Source organism: Anolis carolinensis, chromosome 5 (assembly GCF_035594765.1).
Source record: "Anolis carolinensis isolate JA03-04 chromosome 5, rAnoCar3.1.pri, whole genome shotgun sequence".
NCBI classification, from domain to species: Eukaryota; Metazoa; Chordata; class Lepidosauria; order Squamata; family Dactyloidae; genus Anolis; species Anolis carolinensis.
In genome coordinates, this window is record NC_085845.1 from 3,213,833 (window position 1) to 3,237,488 (window position 23,656).

The following is a 23,656-nucleotide window of genomic DNA, read 5'->3' on the forward strand; positions in this document are numbered from 1 at the left end:
GTTGTAAAGCATGGGGGGTGGAATGGTAGGCTGTCAGGAATTGTGGAAATTGAAGTCCAAAACACCTGGAGGAAGGCCAAAGTTTGCCCATGCCTGTTGTACAAGATGTTTATTTATTATGTTACTAGCTGTGCCCAGCCACACGTTGCTGTGGCGAAGTGTGGTGGTATGGGAAATAAAGTATTGAGGAATTGATGGGAGTTAGTGTATATTATTTCCTAAGGCTTGTGAATATACAATATTTCTGATTGTTGGTGCCAAGTATAAATACTGCAATTAGCCAGAATGATTCTCATGTAATGGCTTTCAGCTTTAAAGCCTGGCTACTTCCTCCCTGGGGGAATCTTTCGTTGGGCGGTGTTAGCTGGCCTTGATTTTTTTCATGTCTGGAATTCCCCTGTTTTCAGAGTGTTGTTCAGAGTGAACCCTGCCTGCCCACCGGGTGCCATTGTGGCTGAGGGGGTTGCTATGATACGGAGAGGGTGGGGCCTAAAGGGGGCGGGACCTACCCTTCTGACTGGAAGCCAGTGGGAAGATGGCTCTTCCTCATCCTCTGTAATTTGGACTTTATTTTTCTAGGGCTTTTTTTGATTGAAAGACATAGATCATAGAATCATAGAATCATAGAATAGTAGAGTTGGAAGAGACCACATGGGCCATCCAGTCCAACCCCCTGCTAAGAAGCAGGAGATTATGTCTTTTGTGGCCAAATTTGGTGTGATTTGGTTCAGTGGTTTGTTGTTTACTCCATGGGAAAAAACGCACATTACATTTATATATATACTAACTGTGCCCGGCCACGCGTTGCTGTGGCAAAGTATGGTGGTATGGGAAATAAAGTATTGAGGAATTGGTGGTAGTTAAGTTAAAGGTTTTCTCCTGACATTAAGTCCAGTTGTGTCCGACTGCACACTGAAGTGGATTATATGTCAGTGTGGAGTCAAGATAATCCAGTTCAAAGCAGATAATATAAGATTACTAGCTGTGCCCGGCCACGCGTTGCTATGGCGAAGTCTGGTGGTCTGGGAAATAAAGTATTGAGGAGTTGGTGGTAGTTAAGGTCAAGGGTAAAGGTTTTCCCCAGACATTAAGTCCAGTCCTGTCTGACTCAGGGGGCTGGTGCTCATCTCCATTTCTAAGCCGAAGAGCCGGCGTTGTCCGTAGACTCCTCCAAGGTCATGTGGGATGACTGCATGGAGCGGCGTTACCTTCCCGCTGGAGCAGTACCTATTGATGCACTCACATTTGCATGTTTTTGAACTTCTGGGTTGGCAGAAGCTGGGGCTAACAGTGGGGGCTCTCTCCGCTCCCCCAATTCAAACCTGCGGCCTTTCGGTCCAGAAGTTCAGCAGCTCAGCGCTTTAACACGCTGCGCCATCAGGGGATATTATTTCCTAAAGGTTGTGAATATACAATATTTCTGATTGGTTTTTTTTGTTTGTTGGAGGCAAGTATGAATGCTGCAATTAGGAAAAATGATTAGGATGTAATGGCCTTGCAGCTTTAAAGCCTGGCTGTTTTCTCCCTGAGTGAATTTTTTGTAGGGAGGTGTTAGCTGGCCCTGATTATTTCCTGTCTGGAATTCCCTTGTTTTCAGAGTGGTGTTGTTTGCGATATTTTATGTGCTTCTACTGTCTGTGGCCCTGAGAAAACAGAGGATTTGCCAGTCTTTGATTATGGGAATACTTTGTTGGGAGGTGTTAGCTGGCCCTGATTGTTTCCTGTGTGGAATTCCCCTGTTTATTTACTGTCCTGGTTTTAGAGATTTATGAATTTAGCACCAAAATATCACGATATATTGAAAGCATTGACTACAAAAATGCGTTGGATAATCCAGAACGTTGGATAAGTAGAATGAGACTCTACTGTAATTACTACATAGCATTACTGCGTATGGAACTACTTTTTCTGTCAAATTTGTTGTATAATATGATGTTTTGGTGCTTAATTTGTATAACGATTACCTAATTTGATGTTTAATCAGCTTTTCCTGAATCCCTTCTTATTATCCAATATATTTACTTATCCTGCCGGCCTGTTTATGTTGGATAAGTGAGAGTCTATTGTATATTGATCATCTTATATTATCTGCTTAGAACTGGATTATATGAGGCCCTTTCTTCACAGCTGTATAAAATGCACACTGAAGTGGATTATATGGCAGTGTGGAGTCAAGATAATCCAGTGCAAAGCAGATAATATAAGATTATAAATGGGTTATATAGCTGTGTGGAAGGGCCTTGAGTCTACACTGCCATATAATCCAGTGCAAATTAGATAATCTGTGGAAGAAGCCTAAGTGAGGCCTAAATCTGCCTGTCCCCTAACTGAAACCTGGCTGTCCCTTGGTTGCTAGGCAACCAAGTGGGCAGAGATTAGCCCTCTAAACTGGCAGCAATTGGATAAAAACAATTATTGCTCTCCCTCTAATTAGGACTTTATTTTTCTTTTCTTTTTGTTGTATCAACCTTGAGGCGTGGATGATGGGTTGTGTTGTCAAATTTCGAGGTTGGGGGGCCTGTAGTTTTGTTGTTTTGTCCACTGCCCTGATGCCATCACTCTTTTATATATATAGATAGATAAATGGGTTATATAGCTGTGTGGAAGGGCCTTGAGTCTATACTGCCATATAATCCAGTTCAAATCTGATAATCTGTATTTTATAGGCAGTGGGGAAGAGGCCTAAGTGAGGCCTAACTCTGCCTGTCCCCTGAGCTGAGTGGGTTGCTAGGAGACCAAGTGGGCGGAGCTTAGCTTTTTAACTGGCAGCAATTGGATAAAAACAATTATTCCTCTCCCTCTAATTAGGACTTTATTTTTCTTTTCTTTTTGTTGTATGAACGTAGAGGCATGGATGAGGGGTTGTGCTGCCAAGTTTAGTGTTTCTGGGATGTGTAGTTTTGTTGTTTTGTCCTAGGCCAAAATTTCATTACCCTTTTATATATATAGATACAGATTATGTTTATTAATACCATGCTTTATCTCTCATGATGGAGACTCACATACTAGAATACTGTGAACCTTTGAACTGAACTGAAGCCAGCTTGAAAGCAAACAGTGCTACAGCATACGACAATCCGTCCCCAAAGACTTGCTGGAAGAGAAGGGTTTGCAAAGAAGCAGCCAAACTGGCCTCTTAATCCCCAGAAGCAGTTCCTCATAATATGCAACTGGAATCTCTCTTCCTGCGCTTTGAGTCTATGCCTCCGTTGTGTCCAGAGAAACAAAAACAAGGCTCGACTTTGCCTCAATGGGATGCCCTTTCCAATATTTTAAAAATATTTTCCAATATTTAAAGATGGACCTCGAGTTCTTTCTTCACTCTCTCACCTCCAAGCTAAACATCCCAAGTTCCCTCAGGGATTCATAGTTTCCAGACCTTTTTGATCGCCCTTCTTTGTAGCTTGTACATCTTTCCTGAACTTTGATGCCCAAAATGGACACAGTTTTCCAGGTCTGACCGACATAGAATACAATACTTCCCTTGACTCTATATTCCTATCGATGCAGCTGAGAATCACACTGGCTTTTAAAGCTGCCGCTTCACCTTGTTGACTCATGTTCAGTTTGTGGTCGTCAACCCAAATAGTTTCCTTGGATTGCGGTGAGAAGCAGAGAGAGAGAGAGAGAGAGAGCTGGGTGTCCTCCGCATACTGGTAATACCTTTCTCCCAGTGGTTTCATGTAGGTATGAAATAGCTTGAAATACCAGGGCTGAATGAAAAGTAATGCCTCCACCTTCGTTACTTGGGTTTGGATGGGAGGATTTTAATAAATCAAACGCAGAAATAATCCTGAGAATGTGCTCTTTAACCACCACTATTCACTTTTGCACATAATCACCAGACAACTGGATACATTTCTGCCAACGATGAACAGGTTTTCTGAAGCCGTCACAGAAGAAGTCGACACTCTGTTTCCGCAACCGGCGTCTCACAGGACCCATGGTGCACAGATCTTCCGACAGCCAAGCAAAGCAATAATGTGACCCACACGTTCTTGTGAAATGCCGATGATGCTTGAGATTTCTCTCTGAGTGACACAACGATCGTCCTGAATCAATCTGTCAACCTTTGAATGGCCTTGCAGCTTCAAAGCCTGTCTGATTCCTGCCTGGGGGAAATATTTATTTATTTACTTAACCTTTTTTTTTCCTACCCCGCCTTTCTCTCCCTCACAGGGGACTCAAGGCGGCTTACATATGGCCACTATTAGATGCCTTCAAACACATACAAACAATAATAATAATAATAATAATAATAATAATAATAATAATAATAATAACTTTATTTTTATACCCCGCCTCTATCTCCCCGGAGGGGACTCAGGGCGGCTTACATGGGGCCAAGCCCGAATAAAAACAGTAGCAGTATAAATCACAGCAATAGACAACAACTTGCACAATAAAAAAAAATTAAACATTAGCCAATAAAAAACAAGAACTAATAAAAACATGAATTAAAACTGAGAGATTGTAAAAGTAGACTGGGTAAGGTGCACCATATAAATATTGTAAACACAAGGTGACTGATAAAGTGCTGCAAATTCTGGAAGTGCAAATTGGGATGGCAATAGACCCTGTGTCTATATCGAGTTGACAAAGGTAAAAGGTGCAAATAGGGTTGTTGTATGTTTTCCAGGCTGTATGGCCATATTCTAGAAGTATTCTCTCCTGACGTTTCGCCCACATCGATGGCAGGCATCCTCAGAGGTTGGGAGGTATGGAGAAACTCAGCAAGGAAGGTTTATATATATCTACATCTACTAGTCATTTAATGCAAATTAGGGTGATTAACTGCAACATTTATGCTGGCCTCCAACTGACAAGAGTTCTTCTCTCACCCTGGACTTTTCACAGATATATATAAACCTTCCTTGCTTAGTTTCTCCATATACCTCACAACCTCTGAGGATGCCTGCCATAGATGTGGGCAAAACGTCAGGAGAGAATGCTTCTGGAACATGGCCAGACAGCCCGGAAAACATACAACAACCCTGTGATCCCGGCCATGAAAGCCTTCGACAACATACAAACAATAACTAAGGTCATCTGGAGAGGCCCTGCTCTCGGTCCCACCTGCCTCACAAGTGCGGCTGGTGGGAACAAGGGACAGGGCCTTCCTTCTCGGTGGTGGCTCCTCGGCTGTGGAACACCCTCCCCAAAGATATACGGCAAGCCCCAACCCTTTTGAGTTTTAGAAAAGCCTTAAAAACATGGACATGTGCTCAGGCTTTCAACGAATAAACGACAAAGACGACCCAGACTGATGTATAGATAAAGCACGAAGATATTGGATGAACGGATTTTAACCATTTGTTTTATATTTTACTAGCTGTGCCCGGCCAAGCGTTGCTGTGGTATTGTCTGGTGGTGTCTGTATTTTATAGGCAGTGTGGAAGAGGCCTAAGTGAGGCCTAACTTTGCCTATCCCCTGGGAGAGTGGGTTGCTAGGAGACCAAGTGGGCGGAGCTTAGCCTTCTAACTGGCAGCAATTGGATAAAAACAATTATTCCTCTCCCTCTAATTAGGACTTTATTTTTCTTTTCTTTTTGTTGTATCAACCTAGAGGCGTGGATGATGGGTTGTGTTGTCAATTTTCGAGGTTGTGGGGTGTTTAGTTTTGTTGTTTTGGCGGTCGCCAGGATTCCATCACTCTTTTATATATATAGATACTGTACTAGCTTTGCCCAGCCACGCGTTGCTGTGGCTTATGGGAATCCTTTATTGGCCAGGTGGAATAGCAGTGAATAGCCTTGCAGTCTCAAAGCCTGGCCATTTTCTGGAGTAGCTGGAGCTGTTTATTGTATGAACGTAGAGGCATGGATGAGGGGTTGTGCTGCCAAGTTTAGTGTTTCTGGGATGTGTAGTTTTGTTGTTTTGTCCTAGGCCGAAATTTCATTACCCTTATATATATATACTAGCTGTGCCCGGCCACGCGTTGCTGTGACTTAGTCTGGTGGTGTTGGTCAGTCTACATTAGGTTGTATTTATGCTGTGACCTCCACCTTCTTTATACTCACATTAGTAGTAGTATTTGAAGTCTGTTACCTTCTTCAATTTTTGTGTTGATTGATAATTGCTTGAGATCCCTGTTGTCTTTGGTTTGTTGTTAGTTGTAATGTCTGATTCTGCTGAGTGCGGTTTACATTTTTATTGTGGTACAATAATTTTTTTTGGTTTTGCCTGTGTAGGTGTTTATTATTGTTGTTGTTGTAGTGGTCATGAAGGTTGGATAAGTTAGATGTTACTGTATTGTTTTTTGGAGGCCCAGTGTAGCATTGACTGGCCTCTCAGCCTCAGTGCCTGGCTGTTTCTTGCCTGTGATGGTGTTGATTCTTATTGTTGTTGTTGTTGTCATTGTTATTACTGTAATTGTTTTTTTGGAGGCCAAGTGTGAATGTAGGGATTGGGGAGGTGGATGAGTTGTGTTGTCAAATTTTGTATTTGTTAGTCACAATGCGTTGTTGTGAGTTTTGTGGGTCCGGATTGTGGTTTTGTGGTGTGGTTGTGTTACAACTGAGAGGCAAGGCTTTTGTGTTGTGTTGCCAAGTTTAGTATTTCTGGGGCGTTTAGTTGTGTGGCAAGTTTTGTATTTCTGGGGCGTTTAGTTGTATTGTTATAGTCACGATGCACTGTTGTGAGTTTTGTGGATCGGGATTGTGGTTTTGTGGTGTGGTTGTGTTGTTACAATCGGGAGGGAATGCTTTTGTGTTGTGTTGGCAAGTTTCGTATTTCTGGGGCGTTTAGTTGTGTTGTTATAGTCCTGATGCATTGTTGTGAGTTTTGTGGGTCCAGTGTGGTTTTGTGGTGTGGTTGTGTTGTTACAACTGGGAGGCAAGGCTTTTGCGTTGTGTTGTCAAATTTTGTATTTCTGGGGTGTTTAGTTGTGTTATATTCATGATGCGTTGTTGTGAGTTTTGTGGGTCTGGATTGTGGTTTTGTGGTGTAGTTGTGTTGTTACAACTGGGAGAAAAGGCTTTTGTGTTGTGTTGTCAAGTTTTGTATTTCTGGGGCGTTTAGTTGTGTGTCAAGTTTCTTATTTCTGGGGAGTTTAGTTGTGTTGTTATAGTCACAATGCATTGTTGTGAGTTTTGTGGGTCTGGATTGTGGTTTTGTGGTGTGGTTGTGTTGTTACAACCGGGAGGCAAGGCTTTTGCATTGTGTTGTCAAGTTTTATATTTCTGGGGCGTTTAGTTGTGTGCCAAGTTTCGTATTTCTGGGGCGTTTAGTTGTGTTGTTATAGTCACGATGCATTGTTGTGAGTTTTGTGGGTCCGGATTGTGGTTTTGTGGTGTGGTTGTGTTGTTACAACCTGGAGGGAAGGCTTTTGCGTTGTGTTGCCAAGTTTTGTATTTCTGGGGCATTTAGTTGTGTTGTTATAGTCACGACGCGTTGTTGTGAGTTTTGTGGATCCTGTGTGGTTTTGTGGTGTGGTTGTGTTGTTACAACTGGGAGGCAAGGCTTTTGCATTGTGTTGCCAAGTTTTGTATTTCTGGGGCGTTTAGTTGTGTTGTTATCACATGATGCGTTGTTGTGAGTTTTGTGGGTCCGGATTGTGGTTTTGTGGTGTGGTTGTGTTGTTGTAACCTGGAGGCAAACCTTTTGCATTGTGTTGCCAAATTTTGTATTTCTGGGATGTTTAGTTTTGTTGTTATAGTCACTGCGCAAACAACTTTATCAATTTATATATATATATATATATATATATATATATATATATATTTAACTATTTGTAATAGATTTTATATGCTGTTTGTTTTTAATGATGAGTCAGCATCGAATTGTTCCCTTCGGGTGAGAAGGGCGGGATAGAAATATTTAAAATAAATAAATCAATAAATAAATGTAAATTAAATTAAATCCTTGTTGAGAGGATGCCTGCCCTAGATGTGGGCGAAACGCCAGGAGGGAATGCTTCTTTATTAAAGACTTAGACGAAGGGTTAGAAGGCACAGTCATCAAGTTTGCAGATGACACCAAACTGGGAGGGATAGCTAACACTCCAGAAGACAGGAGCAGAATTCAAAACGATCTTGACAGACTAGAGAGATGATTGGCCAAAACTAACAAAATGAAGTTCAACAGGGACAAATGCAAGATACTTCATTTCGGCAGAAAAAATGGAAATCAAAGATACAGAATGGGGGACGCCTGGCTTGACAGCAGTGTGTGCGAAAAAGACCTTGGAGTCCTTGTGGGGAGGAAGATGAACATGAGCCAACAATGTGATGCGGCAGCTAAAAAAGCCAATGGGATTTTGGCCTGCATCAATAGGGGAATAACGTCTAGATCCAGGGAAGTCATGCTCCCCCTTATTCTATTCTGCCTTGGTCAGACCACACCTGGAATACTGTGTCCAGTTTTGGGCACCGCAGATGAAGGGAGATGCTGACAAGCTGGAAAGCGTCCAGAGGAGGGCAACTAAAATGATTAAGGGTCTGGAGAACAAGCCCTATGAGGAGCGGCTTAAAGAGCTGGGCATGTTTAGCCTGCAGAAGAGAAGGCTGAGAGGAGACATGAGAGCCATGTACAAATACGTGAAGGGAAGTCATAGGGAGGAGGGAGCAAGCTTGTTTTCTGCTGCCCTGCAGACCAGGACACGGAACAATGGCTTCAAACTACAGGAAAGGAGATTCCACCTGAACATCAGGAAGAACTTCATCACTGTGAGAAGGGCTGTTCACCAGTGGAACTCTCTGCCCCGGGCCGTGGTGGAGGCTCCTTCTTTGGAGGCTTTTAAGCAGAGGCTGGATGGCCATCTGTCGGGGGTGCTTTGAATGCGATTTCCTGCTTCTTGGCAGAATGGGGTTGGACTGGATGGCCCATGAGGTCTCTTCCAACTCTACGATTCTATGATTCTAGGGTAGGGGTATGTAACCAGGGCCACAGCACCCTGCCTGGGGGTCCACGGGTGGGCTACTTGTGGGGCTGACCATTGCAACTCTACTATTCTACGATTCTACCCTGTTTCCCTGAAAATAAGACATCCCTGGAAAATAAGACCTAGTAGAAGTTTTGCTGAATTGCTAAATATAAGGCCTCCCCCGAAAATAAGACCTAGCAACGTTTTTGTTTGGAAGCAGGCCCAGCACCTGCCAAACAGAACATCAGAGCATGCAGGATTGGTAAATGTACATGCCAGTTGTACATGGAAATAATGGTAGTAACAAGAAATTCTTGATAGGATTCAGAGTTTGTCTGGTTATGTTGGTTTGTGATGACAACTACTGTACAGTATATAATAAATGTTCTTTTTTGTTCAACAATACATGTGAATTCTTCTTCATGGAAAAATAAGACATCCCCTGAAAATAAGACCTAGAGCAGGGGTCCCCAAACTAAGGCCCGGGGGCCACATGCGGCCCATTGAAGCCATTTATCCGGCCCTCATGGTGGTGGCTCCCTCCTCCTCTTTGCTTGTTTATAATGGTATTTTAATTATTATTTAATTAATTATTAAGGGATGCTTTGCTAGTGCTTTTGGTGCACAAAGGCAGAAGGGAGTTGGACTAAATGGCCCAAGCGGTCTCTTCCAACCCTCTTTATTATTATTATTATTATTATTATTATTATTATTATTATTATTGACAGAAGTACACAGCATAACACAGCAAACGAGATATATATGCTGGCTTTCATATCACAAAATCACAAGTCGAACACTTCTCAAGTGTCTAGGACTGTGTGATTTATTATTATTCTTATTATTATTATTATTATTAACAACATTGAGGCTGGGTGGCCATCCGTCAGGGGTGCTTTGCTTGTGCTTTCAGTGCACAAAGGTAGAAGGGGGTTGGACTCAATGGCCCAAGGGGTCTCTTCCAACCCTCTTTATTATTATTATTATTATTGTTATTATTATTATTATTATTATTATTAACAACATTGAGGCTGGGTGGCCATCCGTCAGGGGTGCTTTGCTTGTGCTTTCGGTGCACAAAGGTAGAAGGGGGTTGGACTAAATGGCCCAAGGGGTCTCTTCCAACCCTCTTTATTATTTTTTATCATGATTATGATTATTATTAACATTGAGGATGTATTTGTTCCCTTTTTTTTACTTCAAAATAAGATACGTTTAATGTGCATGGGAAATTGTTCATAGTTTTTAAAAAAACCTATTGTCTGGCCCTCCAATGGTCTGAGGGACCGTGAACTGGCCTCCAGTTTAAAAAGTTTGGGGACCCCTGACCTAGAGCATCTTTGGGAGCAAAAATTAATATAAGACCCTGTCTTATTTTCGGGGAAACACGGTATGCTTCTTCTGGAACATGGCCAGACATCCCAGAAAAGCTCCCAGCGTTGGATGGAGTCAGGAAGTCGGTCTTTCGGTGGGATCTTTCGGTGGGATCGGTGGGATCATGTCAGACTACACAGAGAAGCCATTGAAATCCACAAGCATGTGGACAACTTCAACAGAAAGGAAGAAACCATGAAAATGAACAAAATCTGGCTACCAGTATTAAAAAACTCAAGAATCAGAACAGTAAATAAAAAGCAATACTCTGAAAACAGAGGATTTCCAGACATGAATCAACCAAGGGCAGTTAACGACTCTAAACAAAGGATGCCCCAGAGGCAGGAAGAAGACAGCAGATAAGCTTTTCAATGCTAATTAAAGTGATTAACTACACAACATTCACACTGACCTCTCTCACCCTAGACTTTCCACAGATATATATTTACCTCTTTGCTTAGTTTTCTCCATACCTCACAACCTCTGAGGATGCCTGCCATAGATGTGGGCGAAACGTCAGGAGAGAATGCTTCTGGAACATGGCCACATAGCCCGAAAGACATACAACAACCCTGTGATCCTGGCCATGAAAGCCTTCGACAACACAAGGGATCCGTTTCTCCTGCCATGTGAGGGGCGGGGGTCTTATTGCCGGAGCCCCCTCCCTCCCTCGCCCCTCCCTGCCCGAGAGGAGGAGGAGGGGGAGGGGGCGGGGCGGGGGCGGGGCCTGGACCGAGCGAGGGAGGGAGGGAGGGGTCCTTCTATCCATCCCTCCTTCATCCATCCGGTCAAGTAGCACAACCAGGGCTCGGACGGCGCAGAAGGTGAGGAGGGGGCTCTCATGGGGGGGGGGGGGGGCTGAACCCCTCCTGGAGCTGTGGGCTTAAGAGGAGGGTCTGGGGGTCTGTTTCTGCGGGATGCGGCCGAGGCCGGGCTGGAAGAAAGGAGGGATCTGAAGGGGGACAAAGGTGGGGTCCGGGGTGGGGGTGGGGGGCACCCTGACCCTCTTCTCGCCTCCCTTTTTGTATCCAGAAGTTGGGGAGGGGGGGGGGGTAGAAAAGAGCCAAGGCGACTCTAAGAAAGAGAAGGGTTTTTTTGGCCGAACACTGAAACCTTCCAGCCTTGCAAAACTCAGCCTAAAACAAACGGCCTCAACCTCAGGCGAACCTAAACTTCGCGGACTCAAATGCAGAAACTATTCTGCAAACCTCGCCCTCCTTGCCCGTTAGTTTCCAGCCCTTAAAACCCGATTTCCACCAGACTATATATACAGTAGAGTCTCACTTATCCAACACTCCTTTATCCAACGTTCTGGATTATCCAACACATTTTTGTAGGCAATGCTTTCAATACATCGTGATATTTTGGTGCTAAATTCGTAAATACTGTAATTTCTACATAGCATTACTGTGTATTGAACTACTTTTTCTGTCAAATTTGTTGTATAACGTTATGTTTTGGTGCTTAATTTGTAAAATCGTAACCTAATTTGATGTTTAATAGGCTTTTCCTAAATCCCTCCTTATTATCCAACATATTCGCTTATCCAACGTTCTGCCGCCCCATTTACGTTGGATAAGCGAGACTCTACTGTATATATAATAACCACACTTCTGCTATTAAGAAACATTCCACTCTTTTAAAAAAGCTCAACAGTTGAAACTTGATCCCCTCTTTGCTCTGGAAAAGGTCACAAACAAGTCCCGAACTCTGAAAAAAAGTTTGTCAGGAGATTTCTCCTTGGGTTGCTGTGCCAATGTTCCAGAAGCATTCTCTCCTGACGTTTCACCCACATCTACGGCAGGCATCCTCAGAGGTTGTGAGGTCTTGTTGGGAAAAAAAGTTTGTCAAGAGATTTCTCCTTGGGTTTCTGTGCGTTTCCCGGGCTGTCTGGCCAATGTTACAGAAGCATTCTCTCCTGACGTTTCACCCACATCTACGGCAGGCATCCTCAGAGGTTGTGAGGTCTTGTTGGAAAAAAAAGTTTGTCAAGAGATTTCTCCTTGGGTTTCTGTGCGTTTCCCGGGCTGTCTGGCCAATGTTACAGAAGCATTCTCTCCTGACGTTTCACCCACATCTACGGCAGGCATCCTCAGAGGTTGTGAGGTCTTGTTGGGAAAAAAAGTTTGTCAAGAGATTTCTCCTTGGGTTTCTGTGCGTTTCCCGGGCTGTCTGGCCAATGTTACAGAAGCATTCTCTCCTGACGTTTCACCCACATCTACGGCAGGCATCCTCAGAGGTTGTGAGGTCTGTTGGAAAAAAAAGTTTGTCAAGAGATTTCTCCTTGGCTTGCTATGAGTTTTCCGGGCTGTCTGGCCAATGTTACAGAAGCATTCTCTCCTGACGTTTCACCCACATTTACGCCAGGCATCTTCAGAGGTTGTGAGGTCTGTTGGAAAAAAAGTTTGTCAAGAGATTTCTTCTTGCGTTGCTGTGAGTCTTTCCAGGCTGTATGGCCATGTTCCAGAAGCATTCTCTCCTGACGTTTCACCCACATCTACGGCAGGCATCCTCAGAGGTTGTGAGGTCTGTTGGAAAAAAAGTTTGTCAAGAGATTTCTCCTTGGGTTTCTGTGCGTTTCCCGGGCTGTCTGGCCAATGTTCCAGAAGCATACTCTCCTGACGTTTCACCCACATCTACGGCAGGCATCCTCAGAGGTTGTGAGGTCTGTTGGAAAAAAAAGTTTGTCAAGAGATTTCTCCTTGGCTTGCTATGAGTTTTCCGGGCTGTCTGGCCAATGTTACAGAAGCATTCTCTCCTGACGTTTCACCCACATTTACGCCAGGCATCTTCAGAGGTTGTGAGGTCTGTTGGAAAAAAAGTTTGTCAAGAGATTTCTTCTTGCGTTGCTGTGAGTCTTTCCAGGCTGTATGGCCATGTTCCAGAAGCATTCTCTCCTGACGTTTCACCCACATCTACGGCAGGCATCCTCAGAGGTTGTGAGGTCTGTTGGAAAAAAAGTTTGTCAAGAGATTTCTCCTTGGGTTTCTGTGCGTTTCCCGGGCTGTCTGGCCAATGTTCCAGAAGCATTCTCTCCTGACGTTTCACCCACATCTACGGCAGGCATCCTCAGAGGTTGTGAGGTCTGTTGGAAAAAAAAGTTTGTCAAGAGATTTCTCCTTGGCTTGCTATGAGTTTTCCGGGCTGTCTGGCCAATGTTACAGAAGCATTCTCTCCTGACGTTTCACCCACATCTAGGGCAGGCATCCTCAGAGGTTGTGAGGTCTGTTGGAAAAAAAAGTTTGTCAAGAGATTTCTCCTTGGGTTGCTGTGAGTTTTCCGGGCTGTCTGGCCAATGTTCCAGAAGCATTCTCTCCTGACGTTTCACCCACATCTACGGCAGGCATCCTCAGAGGTTGTGAGGTCTTGTTGGAAAAAAAAGTTTGTCAAGAGATTTCTCCTTGGCTTGCTATGAGTTTTCCGGGCTGTCTGGCCAATGTTACAGAAGCATTCTCTCCTGACGTTTCACCCACATCTACGGCAGGCATCTTCAGAGGTTGTGAGGTCTGTTGGAAAAAAAAGTTTGTCAAGAGATTTCTCCTTGGCTTGCTATGAGTTTTCCGGGCTGTCTGGCCAATGTTACAGAAGCATTCTCTCCTGACGTTTCACCCACATCTACGGCAGGCATCCTCAGAGGTTGTGAGGTCTGTTGGAAAAAAAAGTTTGTCAAGAGATTTCTCCTTGGCTTGCTATGAGTTTTCCGGGCTGTCTGGCCAATGTTACAGAAGCATTCTCTCCTGACGTTTCACCCACATCTAGGGCAGGCATCCTCAGAGGTTGTGAGGTCTGTTGGAAAAAAAAGTTTGTCAAGAGATTTCTCCTTGGGTTGCTGTGAGTTTTCCGGGCTGTCTGGCCAATGTTCCAGAAGCATTCTCTCCTGACGTTTCACCCACATCTACGGCAGGCATCCTCAGAGGTTGTGAGGTCTTGTTGGAAAAAAAAGTTTGTCAAGAGATTTCTCCTTGGCTTGCTATGAGTTTTCCGGGCTGTCTGGCCAATGTTACAGAAGCATTCTCTCCTGACGTTTCACCCACATCTACGGCAGGCATCTTCAGAGGTTGTGAGGTCTATTAGAAAAAAAGTTTGTCAAGAGATTTCTCCTTGGGTTGCTGTGAGTCTTTCCGGGCTGTATGGCCATGTTCCAGAAGCATTCTCTCCTGACGTTTCACCCACATCTACGGCAGGCATCTTCAGAGATTGTGAGGTCTATTAGAAAAAAAGTTTGTCAAGAGATTTCTCCTTGGGTTGCTGTGAGTTTTCCGGGCTGTATGGCCAATGTTACAGAAGCATTCTCTCCTGACGTTTCACCCACATCTACGGCAGGCATCCTCAGAAGTTGTGTTGGAAATTAGGCAAGTGGGGTTTATATATATGGGGAATTATGTCCAGGGTGGGAGATAGAAAGAACTCTTGTTTCTTTGAATGTTGAATTTTGCAATTGACCACCTTGATTAGCATTGAATTTTTTTTTTCTGTGTCAGGAGTGACTTGAGAAACTGCAAGTCGCTTCTGGTGTGAAAGAATTGGCTGTCTGCAAGGACGTTGCCCAGGGGATATTACCCTGATGCTTGATGTTTTTACCGTCATTGTTGGAGGCTTCTCTCATGTCCCCGCATGGAGCTGGAGCTGACAGAGGGAGCTCATCCACGCCGTTCCCGGGTTGGATTTGAACCTGGCAGCCTTCAGGTCAGCAACCCAACCTTCAAATCACAAGGCTTTAACCCACTATGTCAACGGGGGCTCCTATTAGCATTGAATGGCCTTGCAGCTTCAAAGCCTGGCTGCTTCATGCCTGGGGGAATCCTTTGTTGGGAGGTGTTAGTTGGCCCTGATTGTTTCCTGTCTGGAATTCCCCTGTTTTCTGAGTGTTGTTCTTTATTTACTGTCCTGATTCTAGAGTTTTTAAATACAGGGAGCCAGATTTTGTTCATTTTCATGGTTTCCACTTTCCTGTTGAAATTGTCCACATGCTTTTTTTGGATGTCATTGGCTTCTCTGTGTCATCTGACATGATGGCTCTCAGGGTGGTCCATCATTTCTGTGTTCTCCAATAATATTCTGTGTCTGGGTTGGTTCATAAATGTCTCTGCTATGGCTGAGAGAATCCCTCTTGACCTTTGCTGAACGTAGCATTTGTTGGATTTTCTTAGTGGGTCTGGAGACAGTTTGTAGGTTCTGTTTCTTCACCCAGGCAGGAGGCAGCCAGGCTTTGAATCTGCAAGTCCATTAAATGCTAATCAAACTGGCCAATGGCAACATTCACACTTGTCTCAAACAAACAAGGGTTCTTTCTCCCACCCTGGACATCATTCCACAGATATATATATATACAGTAGAGTCTCACTTATCCAAGCTAAATGGGCCGGCAGAAGCTTGGATAAGCGAATATCTTGGATAATAAGGAGGCATTAAGGAAAAGCCTATTAAACATCAAATTAGGTTATGATTTTACAAATTAAGCACCAAAACATCATGTTAGACAACAAATTTGGCAGAAAAAGTAGTTCAATACGCAGTAATGCTATGTAGTAATTACTGTATTTACGAATTTAGCACCAAAATATCACAATGCATTGAAAACATTGACTACAAAAATGCGTTGGCTAATCCAGAATGTTGGATAAGCAAGTGTTGGATAAGTGAGACTCTATTGTATATATAAACCCGACTTGCCTAGTTTCCAACAGACCTCATAACTTCTGAGGATGCCTGCCATGGATGTGGGCGAAACGTCAGGAGAGAATGCTTCTGGAACATGGCCAGACAGCCCAGAAAACTCACAGCAACCCAGGGATTCTGGCCTTGAAATCCTTCGACAACAGATTTCTCCTTGACCAGAATAATCACTTTGCCTTTCATAACTGCATTCAGATTGCACTATGTCACAAATTTTGAAAATATTTCTGTTCCTGGTTTGAAAGTATTATTTCCTGTTTAATTGTGCGGTTTTGTTCTAGTCCAGAAACTTTTGTTTTTGTGGCTGCCACAGGCTAGGTTGAATGGGTTGAGACTCAAAGATGAGATAGTCATTGAAAAACTAGGGCAAAATGTGCTGCAGGGTGTCCTGCCAAAACAAAGTCTTTGCCGTTTAATAAACCTGGTCTGTGTTTTTATGACTCCGCAGTGAGATATTCACTGAAAAACTGGGACCAAATGTGCCGTGGCAGGATGTCCCTCCCTCCCGCAAAGTTTTGGCAGTTTAATCAACTTTGCCCATGTTTTTATGATAGAACCAATTAGGAAATGACATTTGGAGCCCAGGAACAAAAATTGTGTTACGCAATGTACTGTATATACTCGAGTATAACCCTAGTTTTTCAGCCCTATTTTAGGACTGAAAAAAAACCTCCTCGGCTTATACTCGGGTGAGGGTCCTGGTGGGCTTATATTCAGGTCGGCTTATACTCAAGTATATATTTATTATTTTTCTCTATTATTATTGGTATTGTTACATTTATTATTTTACTCTATTAATAATTATTATTACATTTATTATCTATATATATAAAAGAGTGATGGCATCACGGCGACCCACAAAACAACAAAACTGCAGGCCCCCCAACCTCGACATTTGACAACACAACCCATCATCCACGCCTCTAGGTTGATACAACAAAAAGAAAAGAAAAATAAAGTCCTAATTAGAGAGAGAGGAATAATTGCTTTTATCCAATTGCTGCCAGTTAGAAGGCTAAGCTCCTCCAACTTGGTCTCCTAGCAACCCAATAAAAAATAATAAAAAACACTAAAAATAATTAAAAACACTAAAAAATTAATACAATAAAATACTATAATAACAGAAAATAACTAAAAAATAATACAAGAAAATAATAAAATATAATAAATAAAAAGATAACTTACAATAAAATTAATTAAAAAATACAAATAACGTCAAATAAAAATTACACAACAATTTTTAACCAATATCACCACCACTTTGCCACAGCAGCGCGTGGCTGGGCACAGCTAGTTTTATCTCTATTATTGTTGTTACTTTTACATTTATTTTACTCTATTTTTATTATTATTAATACATTTATTATTTTACTCTATTTATTATTACATTTATTATTTTACTGCATTTATTATTATTATTATTACAGTAGAGTCTCACTTATCCAACACTCGCTTATCCAACATTCTGGATTATCCAACGCATTTTTGTAGTCAATGTTTTCAATACATCGTGATATTTTGGTGCTAAATTAGTAAATACAATAATTACTACGTAGCATTACTGCCTATTGAACTACTTTTTCTATCAAATGTGTTGTATAACATGATGTTTTGGTGCTTCATTTGTAAAATCATAACCTAATTTGATGTTTAATAGGCTTTTTCTTAATCATTATCCAACATATTCGCTTATCCAACGTTCTGCCGGCCCGTTTATGTTGGATAAGTGAGACTCTACTGTATTACATTTATTATTTCACTCTATTGTTATTAAAAGGATACATAAGCACATTTACACTGAAGAAAATGAAAATAATGATTTAATCAGAGTTGAACAGTCATATCTTAAATTACAGTTTGACGTAAAGATTCAAAAACATTTAAACTACTGATGCCTCAATTAATGTAATTTCATTGGTATCTCGGCTTATACTGGAGTCAATGTTTTCCCAGTTTTTTTGTGGTAAAATTAGGTGCCTTGGCTTATATTTGGGTTGGCTTATCCTCGAGTATATACGGTAATTCTTGCTGCAGTTATCCTATATCGCAGTCATCTTCTATATTTTCTTTATGGTTTATCGTCCTGCCTTCCCAAGAAATCAAACTTGGGTTCCATCATGGTTTTAACCTTTATTGACACAGTATTTTGGGGCCTCTTTGCAAGACTCCTCCATAGGATAACGTGTCCTAATGTTGCCTCTCCTAACCGGGTGGTAGGAAAGAGGTCAGGGGTCCCAGATGACCCCCCGACTTCATTCCCAGCCTTTTGGGGTCTCTCTGGGGCAGAGATACTTCTCTCCCAAAGTTGGGCAACAAGATTGGGACTTATTTGTGCCGTTGTGGGGTTGGGCTCTGTCTTAGTCATCTGGACCTTTTTGTGTTGTGTATTGTATAGTCCAGAAGTCCCCAAACTACGGCCCGCGGGCCACATGTGGCCCATCAAAGCCATTTATCCGGCCCCCACAGCACAAAGGCAGAAGGGGGTTGGGCTAAATGACCCAAGGGGTCTCTTCCTCTCTTCCAACCCTCATTATTATTATTTTATTATGACACAGCAAACAAGATAGATATGCTGGATTTCGTATCACAAAATCACAAGTCGAACACTTCCCAAGTGTCTAGGACTGTGTGATGTATTTTCGGATGATGCGTGCAGATCCCAGCAGGGTGGCCTTTTGCAGCTGGCAGGTGGTAATTTTGTGAATGTCTATTGTTTCCAAATGCCAGCTGAGATCTTTTGGCACGGCACCCAATGTGCCCATCACCACCGGGACCACCTGCCCTGGTTTCTGCCAGAGTCTTTGAAGTTCAATCTTGAGGTCCTGAGAGCGGCCGAGTTTTTCCTGTTGTTTTTCGTCAATGCGACTGTCACCTGGGATGGCGACATCAATGATCCAAACCTTTTCCTTTTCCACAACTGTGATGTCTGGTGTGTTGTGTTCCAGAACTTTGTCAGTCTGGATTCGGAAGTCCCACAGTATCTTTGCGTGCTCATTTTCCAATACTTTTGCAGGTTTGTGATCCCACCAGTTCTTTGCTTCTGGCAGGTGGGACTTGAGGCATAAGTTCCAATGAATCATTTGGGCCACATAGTTGTGCCTCTGTTTGTAGTCTGTCTGTGCAATTTTCTTACAGCAGCTGAGGATATGATCAATGGATTCGTTGGTTTCCTTGCACAGTCTGTATTTTGGATCATCAGCTGATTTTTCGATCTTGGCCTTGATTGCATTTGTTCTGATGGCTTGCTCCTGGGCTGCAAGGAGCAAGCCATCAGAACTATTATTATTATTATTATTATTATTATTATTATTATTATTATTAAGGCTAGGAGGCCATCTGTCAGGTGTGCTTTGCTTGTGTTTTTGATGCACAAGGTGGAAGGGGGTTGGACTCAATGGCTCAAGGTGTCTCTTCCAACCATCATCATCATAATCATTATTATTATTATTATTATTATTATTATTATTATTATTATTATTATTATTGCTCAGTGGCCAACTATAGTCCCGCTCTCCAATGGTCTGAGGGATCGTGAACTGGCCCCCTGTTTTTAAAAAGTTTGGGAACTCCTAGTACCATCCATGGGTCAGACATCCTTTTTTGGACCTCCAAACCTTGATTTTGCCATTTTATATAAGCGGCACCATTTGGCTACTACACCATTTTATGTAATGAGGTTTTGACCATCCGCAGTCTGCAAATCCCTCCCTCCCAGACCTTTCCCTTGTCCATCTCTCCAGCCATTTTGAGGATTCCCTCTTTGCTCCTTGCCTTGACCGCTTGCATTATGAAATCCTGCCTCGTTCACCCCACCCACAACAAAAAGACATTTCCACAAACACAAACATGCCTCCCGAAGCTCCCTTTGGTTCGCCTCATTTTCCATAATGACGTCCACAAGCAGCCATCCCGGGCCTTTGCAGAAGAGACTTGGGAGGAGGGAGGGCATTGGTTGGTTTGATCGAGGCCTGCTTGGGGGTCAGGGGGGTCACCAAAGGCCCTGCCATCAATCAGAGGGGTGCAGGGGGTGCCGAAGAAGGGGAGCAAGCCCCTTTCCCTCCTTTGCAAAACTGTTAAGTCTTTTGGGAAGCATCTGGGCGAGAGCGGCCGTCTCCTTGGCAGGCCTCCCTGGCTTTGGGCTGCAGGCAGACTTTCTGTTCCATTTCAAGAGGTCATTGGGGGCCAAGGCGCCTCCACCTCCTCCTCTCTTCCCCCCCCCCCCCATGACGTTTGCTAAGGCTGTCACTCAAAGGGCCTTCCTTGGCTCGGACACTGCTGTGGTGCCAGCTGGGCAGTCTGTTCCTGCAGGACAGCATCCGGGTCGGGTGTCCGGAGAAGGCGGAATGGGTCACTTCAGAGCCCACGGAGAAGGAGGCAGGCAAGCAGACGGCCTCGGCCACATACGACAGCCCTGTGAGGTTGGCCAGCTGGAAAGCGTCCCGGGGATGAGGGAGACTCAAAGGATCAAGGGTCTGGAGAACAAGCCCTATGAGGAGCGGCTGAAAGAGCTGGGCACGTTTAGCCTGCAGAAGAGAAGGCGGAGAGGAGACATGAGAGCCATGTATAAATATGTGAAGGGAAGTCATTGGGAGGAGGGAACTGGATTGTTTTTTGCTGCCCTGAAGACTAGGATGAAATGGAACAAGAGCTTCAAACTACAGCAAAGGAGATTCCACCTGAACATCAGGAAGAACTTCCTCACTGTGAGAAGGGCTGTTCAGCAGTGGAACTCTCTGCCCTGGAGTGTGGTGGAGGTTGCTTCTTTGGAGGCTTTGAAGCAGAGGCTGGATGGTCATCTTTCGGGGGTGCTTTGAATGTGATTTCCTCCTTCTTGGCAGAATGGGGTTGGACTGGATGGCTCATGAGGTCTCTTCCAACTCTAGGATTCTATGATTGTATGTGATGGGCGGCAGCAGCAGCAGCAAGAGCCTCTCACCAAGGCTCTCTGGAGCCCTTTGGTATCCTGTAAGGAGAGAGATGGGGGATGTGCTTGGAGGCTATGGCGCAGCTGGCTAGTAACCAGCTGCAATAAATCACCACTGACCGAGCGGTCATGAGTTCAAAACCCGGGTCGGGTTAAGCCCCCGACCATTAAATAGCCCGGCTTGCTGTTGACCTATGCAGCCCCGAAAGACAGTTGCATCTGTCAATTAGGGAAATTAAGGTACGCTTTATGCAGGAGGCTAATTTAACTAATTTACAACATCATAAAAAAAAACTGCCAGCAAAACACGAGGAAAGGAATGAGGAAGTACAGCCACTAGTGGACGGTGAAGCAACAGCTCCCCCTGTGGCCGGAATCGTGAAGCTGGAAAAAAAATGTTAAATGCCTCTGTGTCTGTCTATACTGTATGTTGTTTGTCTGTTGGCATTGAATGTTTGCCATATATGTGTTCATTGTAATCCGCCCTGAGTCCCCTTCGGGGTGAGAAAGAAGGGCGGAATATAAATACTGTAAATAAACAAATAAATAAATACAACCAAGTACAACCAAGTCCTCAATTTCTTCCTAATCTTCAGCTTGGATTGCTACAAAAACAAAATGGCTTGTATGACCGATTGCACACCAAGTCCTAAATACAATTCCTGCTGTCCTGCTCACTTCAAAGGATCAGTCTGAACGCAGATCAGAGATGGCTGCTCTCAAATCCAATCTTTATTGAAGAACACATGACTTTGGAAAAGTCAGGAATGACCCAATGTTTACATACAACTATTTTTATAACTTTTGATGCTACGTAACACCACACGTAAAGATCATCATCAAGTCCCACCCCACAATATCACATTACTACTTTACTATTTTCACACACTAGACCAATTATAATTGTTTATACTTTCGGCCCCAAGTTCCCAGGCATATTCTATCTTCTTCTGCCAGGTGCTCCTGGGATTGTTTATGTTATGACTCCCAGTTACAGGGCTGAATTACCAAAGCCCTGTAACTGGGTTCCATGACATGGTGCCCTCCTTTTCTTCGTCCTCCTCTTCGGTTCTTCTTTCATCACAAGCCTGAAACAAAACAATAATTCTATGTGTCCATTTTGTCCAAAGTACCCATATATTTTTTCAGTAAGCTACGATGGAATACAGGGTGTATTTTCCCTAAACTTTTTGGCAATGCCAACTGGAAAGTCACCTCGTTGATAACACCCTGTATTCTAAATGGTCCAATATATTTAGGGCCCAATTTTTTCGAAGGTAGCCCCAGTTTGATGTTTTGGGTACTTAGCCACACTAAATCTCCTTTCTCCAATTTATCACCTTCCACCCTCTTTCTGTCTGCGAATACTTTATACTTTTTATGTGCTTCTTTTAAGGATGCAGTCACTTGACTCCAGCATTCCATCATTTGCGCTTTCCATTTCCCTGCCTCTGTTCCCTCATTCTCTGTCCATCTCGGCAGCTGGGGCAGAGGCTGTATTTCATACCCGTAAACTACCTCAAAGGGGGTTTTATTTGTTGCTGAATGTATAGTCGAATTAAAAGCTAGTTCTGCAAAAGCCAACCACCGAGACCAGTCATTTTGTCTCATGTTAGAGTACATTCGAAGGAACTGCCCAAGTGTCTGCTGAGTACGTTCTACCGCCCCATTTGTCATGGGGTGAAAAGCAGAACTTAAACTCCTTTCTGCTCCTAGCATTTCCAGGAATTTTTCCCAAAATTTTGCTGTGAATTGTACTCCTCTGTCACTGACAATTCTACTGGGACATCCATGCAGTTTGTAAATGTGGTTTATGTACAATTCAGCTAGTTTCTCGGCTGATGGTAGTTTCGTCAGTGCTATGAAGTGGGCCTGTTTAGAAAACAGGTCCAATACTGTCCAAATATAACGATGTCCTTTGCTAACCGGTAGTTCCCCCACAAAGTCCATAGCTACACATTCCCAAGGTCTGGTAGGTTCTGCTACTGTTTGTAATAATCCCATTGGCTTCCCTCCTCTCGATTTATTTCTGGCACAATCATCACATTGAACAACATAATTTTTTATGTCCTTCCTCATCCCTGGCCACCAGCAATGTTTTGCTATTGCTTTTGTTGTTTTTGTAATTCCTGTATGACCAGCGCTCTGGTTGTTGTGAAAACGATGCAAAATCTTGATCCTTAATGTTGCTGGGATATACAGTTTTTTGTTCACAAACCAAAATCCCCCCTTCTGCTCCCCCTGTTCTGCATTGGATGCGATCCACTGGTCTCCTTCATAAGACTGTTTCAGCTCGTTTCCCCAATTATCTTTTCCGTCGAGTTCAACCATAGCAGTGTTCTCTTTTTGGGTTTGTGCTCTTGTCCTGACAGCTAAGCCCCATTGTTTGTCAGAGAATATTGTTCCCTCTTTTGCTGTGGGTATTCCTTCGTGTTGAGGCATGCGTGAAAGAGCATCCGCCAAGACATTCTGCTTCCCTTGAAAAAACTTTAATTGGAAATCGAATCTGCTGAAGTATTGCGCCCATCTAATTTGTTTGGGGGACAATTTTCTAGGAGACTTTAAATACTGTAGGTTCTTATGGTCAGACCAAATTTCAAATGGGATTCCGCTTCCTTCGAGGAAGTGTCGCCAGCATTCTAAGGCTTTTAATATGGCTAGTGCCTCTTTTTCCCATATCGGCCAACATTTTTCAGTTTCGCTGAACTTCCGGGACAAATATCCACAGGGTTTTAAGTTCCCATTTTGATCCTTTTGCAATAGTACTGCCCCATACGCACAGTCTGAGGCATCGCAATGGATTATGAAAGGGCTCCTGA

At 43.4% G+C, this 23,656-nt stretch overlaps 1 protein-coding gene across 3 annotated transcripts in view; it reads left to right on the forward strand.

The window, feature by feature from the left end:
- Positions 1 to 10,972: 10,972 nt before the first annotated feature.
- The window catches only part of loxl3 (lysyl oxidase like 3), a 58,223-nt gene continuing 45,539 nt past the window's right edge, over positions 10,973 to 23,656 (forward strand). For 2 of the 3 annotated variants that reach the window (XM_008123294.2, XM_008123295.2), the window contains exon 1: positions 10,973 to 11,061. The gene's annotated coding sequence lies outside the window, so the exon portion shown is untranslated. Of the gene's footprint in view, positions 11,062 to 14,718; positions 14,924 to 23,656 lie in introns of all 3 variants that reach the window. The other variant, XM_062981911.1, reaches the window with a different exon arrangement.